The sequence below is a fragment of the Marmota marmota genome, unplaced genomic scaffold (assembly GCF_001458135.2).
Source record: "Marmota marmota marmota unplaced genomic scaffold, marMar, whole genome shotgun sequence".
NCBI lineage: Eukaryota > Metazoa > Chordata > Mammalia > Rodentia > Sciuridae > Marmota > Marmota marmota.
Genome location: NW_026006612.1, coordinates 138,904 through 144,949, shown reverse-complemented (window position 1 = coordinate 144,949; position 6,046 = coordinate 138,904). Strand labels below are relative to the sequence as shown.

The 6,046-nt window shown below is 34.3% G+C and overlaps 1 pseudogene; it reads left to right on the top strand.

Annotated features, from left to right (window-relative positions):
* LOC107133561 overlaps positions 1–5,547 on the top strand; it is a 17,158-nt pseudogene extending 11,611 nt beyond the window's left edge.
* Positions 5,548–6,046: the final 499 nt, after the last annotated feature.

The following is a 6,046-nucleotide window of genomic DNA, read 5'->3' as shown; positions in this document are numbered from 1 at the left end:
AAAATAATACAAGGGGGACAAATGAATGTCAGTAGAGGGGGCAGAGAGAGAAGAGGGGAGGGGAGGGGAGGGGAGGGGGGATAGTAGAGGATAGGAAAGGCAGCAGAACACAACAGACACTAGTATGGCAATATGTAAATCAATGGATGTGTAACTGATGTGATTCTGCAATCTGTATTTGGGGTAAAAATGGGAGCTCATAACCCACTTGAATCAAAGTGTGAAATATGATATATCAAGAATTATGTAATGTTTTGAACAGCCAACAATAAAAAAAAAAAAGAAATGGAAAGTGGAAAATTTCAGAGAGAGGGATAAATGGTTCAAATATAAGAACAGTCTGAAATTACCCCAAACAATTAATATTTAACAACATAATATAAAGTATGGAGGGGAAATATGATGAGTGACATAGCTTTGTGTTTTGAGTAGAAGATTACAAATTTGAGAATACTTTTTAAATAACTAATTTTCTTTGTGGATGTTTATCCTGAGTGTGTTATAATTTAAATTAAAATTAATTTAAAAATTGTTTCATGATAACTCTATTACAAATAATAAGATAAAACTATGGCAGAAAACAAGGCTGCAAAAATCTCTTATTGGAAAGGTTAGGATACAAATCAGAAAGGAAAATGGCCATCATGTAAATAAGTAAAATTCTTGATATATTAGAGCATGATAACTTTTTTTTAGACTAATTAAGCAGGAAAGTTGAAAATGAGTAAAAGAGCAGAGACTGGAGATGATGTTTAAATTTTAAATAGTTGGTGGCAAAATTTTTCACTAAAAATTACTTTGAGATTAATTCCTGAAGAGGAACATAGCCATAGAATGTCAACACGGAGAGAAGCACATGACAAATAATTGCACTTGGTATATTGGGAGGGAGGTTACTGAGGCCATGTTGAAGTTGATGTCATATATTGGAATGACTTTTGAAGAGAATTGAAGAAAATGGTCTCAGAGAGATAATAAGGTCAGGTGCTAAATGACACTTCAGTATTACGGTTAGCTGGGTGAAGTGCATGGAGATGACTATTGTACTCTGAGGTTACAGTACGTAGGTTTAAGTGACTTGGCTTAAACTCAAGAAAAGTGAATGGATTTCAATCCATTCATTGTAGTCTAAAGTCCTTAAGTATGAAATGGGTTATGTTTCCTCACATATGGGTTGGAAAGGATAAAACAAATTTATTTTTTTGTGTGGATTGTTTTAGAAAACTCTTTATCATGAATTAAGTGAATGTAACCTGTTGATTAAAACTGTTGACCATGATGCAGAGTAAAGGACATGGTAGTGCAGTCTTGTAATCTCAGCTGCTTGGGAGGCTAAGGCAGAAAGATTACAAGTTTGAGTCTAGCCTCAGAAAATTAATTAGAAAGAAAGAAAGGAGCCATGGATATTTGTACAAAAGGAAAGGAATAAAAGTTTGTGGATTCTGAAAGTTTGACAAGATGAAGGCTTAAGTATAATTGTTAATAAGACAAACAAGAATCTGGGAGTTTCTTTATTTTATTTTTTGTTTGTCCTTTTAAAATACACATGACAGTAGAATATACTTTGACATATTATGCATACTTAGATTATAACTTATTCTGATTAGAATCCCATTCTTGTGATAGTACATGATGTGGAATTTCAATGGTGGTATATTCATGTATAAACATAGGAAAGGTAAGTCCTAGCATTAGGGAGTTTCAACAGGATTTAGAGGGATAGGTTCATATTTTGGTGAATTTAATTTTACTGCAGAACTACATAAATTTAAGAAGAGAAGCAATCAGAGTTGAATATGGGAAGATGCCTCCATTTTACTATGAGGAAGAATGGCATCATTCAGAGAGGCTGCAGAAAGAGAGGAAAGACATTTTTGAGCAGCTCAAAGAGAGTAAAACCAGAATGATTCATATGACAGAGATCTTAAGAGGAATATATGAGGAGCTGAAGGAAATATGCCACAGACCAGATGTGGAGTCAGTCCAGGTAACTACTGATACGTGGGGATGTAGGACAGGCATATATAGCTATTGCATTTCACAACTGAAATCCACTTCCCCTGTTGCTTCAAGTTTGGGTGTACAAACATATTTCTCCACAACTGTGGTTACTTTGCTAATAGATCACTTCTTCCAAGGATTTCTAAAAACCAAGGATCCCTCCTATGTTATCTGTAAGTAACAAAAATGTATGGAATGATTAATGTGTAGGCCCCCTCTGAAAATCAACAACATATTTGGGACTTTTAGAAATTCACCAAGTAGTGAGCTGAACATGGGTATTCTGGTTAATTCACAGACATAACAAGATGGGAGATTCAGGAATATAGACCTTATTGCTACTGCTTTGTGTCTGCTCACCTGAGACACAGGGCCTTTAGACAATTGCTGGGATTTATTTATGGTTGCAGCAGAACCCAGACTCCACAGCGTCATCCCCTCCCACTCACACAGAATATTGAAGAACCAGACTTTACCAGGATTCTATAGTGGACTGTTTTCTTTTGAGTAGAAAAGAAGTTGGAAATGCACCCCAGGATGGAAGACAGAACTTCTTGGGAACTAGTAGCTTCTGGAGCTGATTCAAAAATCTCACACTGTACTTAATGGTAGAGGGATCTTGTGAAAATTATTCAGAATTTTTATTTTTCTTTTTGCAGGTCATTGGAGACACGATGTACAGGTGAATGTTTACCTGCCTCCAGCAGATGCTTTTGCAGTTTTTACAGTACTAGTCAGGACTACTACAGTGCATGATTCATTGGAATACTCAGTCACTATTATCATTGATCTACTTTTTTCTTCCCCCACCTAATTTGACATCTCTCCTAGTTCTTATTCTCAGTAATTTTAGGAGTAGCTTCAATAAAAATGTTGCAAAAGAGAAATCATTTCAAAATCCTTCCATTCCTGGTTTTCTTTCCAGTTCTGGAAAGCCTATGCAGATGAAGGAGAAATACTAAGTGTTCACAAGGCTGATGAAGTCAAACACCTCACAGAGCTAACAGTGGGAACACAGGCTAACAGGAGAGATAGAGTGCTCCAATGTGTGAAACCTCTAGAGATTTGTTAATTTTGTATGTATAAGTTGACAGTTTTAAATGATAGTTGAAATAAACTCAAAGCATTAGAACTCTGTGGGTCCTCCAGGCTAGCTCAGCTCAAGGAAGCAGATATCACTGCCTAGGATTCTTCTGACACTCTCCCTGTTAAGGAGGCAAAAAACTCTCCAGTTTTTAGAGAAGCTTGTGACTGCAGATAGGGAGATTTCAGTGCAGACTGGAAATGGACACCAGATTTTTACTCTTATATATATGCAAGTGAACAGAAAACTAAGCATATTTACAGAATTTGACGAGTAACAGAAAGGATTACAATGGATTTCAACAGCATTTACAATATTTTTAAATATTTAGGAACTGTGAATAAGAATTCATTTCACAAAGTGATGATTTCTGTATTTCCACATCTGTGTGTTGCAAGAATTCTTATAAAATGTCTTATCAAGAAAAGTCATGGTTTTCTGACTGTACATATGTTCACTGCATCTTCCTTATTGCATAATTGAATCTATGCAGCTATATATAGCCCAGCCTGTGAATCCAGAACCCAGTGCAGGGCCCATCACTGGATTAATCCACAGGCTCAATTGCTTTCAAGGTAAGCATAAGTGCTTTGGCAGTATTCTCATATGTATTATTTGTTGTTAGGACCACATGGGTGGTATTTCCCTTTTATTAAATATTTTACTTATTTTTATAAATAAATAATATGACTGCAAATCCTTGAGTATGTCTCTATAGTCAAATTTACAGTATAAAGAGTGAAAAAAAAAAACTACGTAAATATAATCCAGGCTCATATGTCCTGAGGTATATATAAAACAAGTGATATAAAAATTGGTAATTTCAATAAACAGAGCTATACTCAGATTTAAGTTTCATTATTCAATTTCACAAACAAATTTATGCAGTTGTTCAGTATGTTCATTATTTTTAAAAAATGGTCCTGGCATTTTAACTTGGGGCCTCCCACATATTAGGCAAGCACCCTACCAGTTAGCCAGATATGCAGCCCCCAGTATTTTTTGTAACAGAGTCTCATTAATTTGCCCAAGCTGGCATTGAACTTTTCATCTGCTTATCCCAGTCTTCTGGGATTTCAGACATAAGCCACCTTACTCTGCTAAATTTGAATTGTTAGGAGAAGCTTTGAGGGGTAAATAGTTGAATAGAACTTTATGTTGTTTTTACCATGGGTATATATGATTTATATGGCATAAAATTTTGAATAGCTAGAGAAAATCTAAGAAAAGAAATCAACTTTATCACCAAGAAAGGAAAATAAAAATAAAATTGATTTCAGTTTGCTCAATATAAAAAGCTACATGTTAAATCTCATAAATGGAGGGCAGTACAGAGCATGCAGAAAACTTAGGGATAGTGAAAAGTTTTGCATAAATAAATTTTAAATTATTCTTTCTAAAATTACAAAATTTGAGGAATAACAGAAAGGATTCAAGTGGATTCCGACAGCATGTACAATATATTTGAATATTCAGGAACTGTGAATAAGAATTAATTTCATAAAGTGATACTTTCTAAAATGTATAAATAGATTTTTATCCAGTTGTTTAGAAAAGCTTACAAGAGAGAAAATCTTCACTTCTCATCCAAATAATGACACCATTTTTTGAAATAGGAATATTTTTCTGATACTTATTTTTGATGTCTCCAGAGAGTTCAGGACATCCTCTCTGTAGCTATTTTGAAAGAAAAATAAAATTAAAAGATATCGGTTTCATATTTGACTCAATATTTGAATTTTCACATTGTCAACAAATTTATGAGTCTGTGGTAAGGAATTTATTTGTTCTGTAGATTTACTATTCATGCCCATAATTTATTAGATTTTTACAACCAAAATCATTGTTGCTGTTACAATTTCACATTTCTCAGTAATATCATTTCTTCACAGGAAGACTTTTTTAAGACTTTAACTTCTTATTTTTTACATTCATGTCTGCAATATTTTTCTTGCAGTTGCTATTACTCTGTGTCCTGAAAGAGCCAACTGCCACATCTTCCTGTATAGAGAGTTGAGAAGCATGAATGTTGGATGTGATCCACAAGGTGCCTCCTGGATCAACCTAACATCAGAATGCTTTCTTGCCTGGGGTACTCAGACTTTTACCATTGGCAGATATTACTGGGAGGCAGAAGTGGGATACCCTTGAAACTGGGTGACTCTTGGAACTGGGCTTTTGGAGTCTGTAATGATTATTGGAAAAAGAACAGAAATTACAAGATGGATGAGGTGGAGGGGCTCTTACTTCTTGGATGTGTTAAGGAAGGTTTCTATTGCACTCTCTTTACCAATTGTACTTCAATATGTACCAAGGCCCATTGGCCAAATCAAAGTACTTCTGGATTATGAAGTTAGAACTGTGAGCTTTATTAATGTTGCTCAAATTTGCTGATATACAGGATTCGTTCCTGTTCCTTTTCTCCCTATCTTTAGCTTGTTTTCTGCTGTAGTCACTTCTGACCAGACATAGATAAGGACTATGCCCCAATGTATGGGAAACTCAATATCTAAGGAAGCCCTCTACCTTGGGTCTTATCAAACATGAAAAACAGGTTGTATTGTTAACTTTACATTCCTTCTAATGTTGTGAAAACCTATTTAATGTGTTATGAATTATGGTGATAATATTAAAAGCCCATATATTCCTAAAATTTATGTTTTTTAAAATTTATTCTTTTGAAGAATATAATTGCCTATGGTACATGAAATAGAATATATTTTCTGGTTTTACTTTATTCCTGAACTGTCACAAATGAAAGAATAGATAAAGTATGATTTAATAAAGTTAAAATTCAACCTATGAGAACATGTCTTTTTCTCTAACCAAACAAGCATGAACATAAAGACTCAATGGTTGTAAGAACATAATTTTCTCCCTTCTTTTTTTACCTAACTTTAATTTACTCATCTTGGTCCATTTTCTGTTGTTTTCACACAAAACCTGCAACTGAGTAAATTA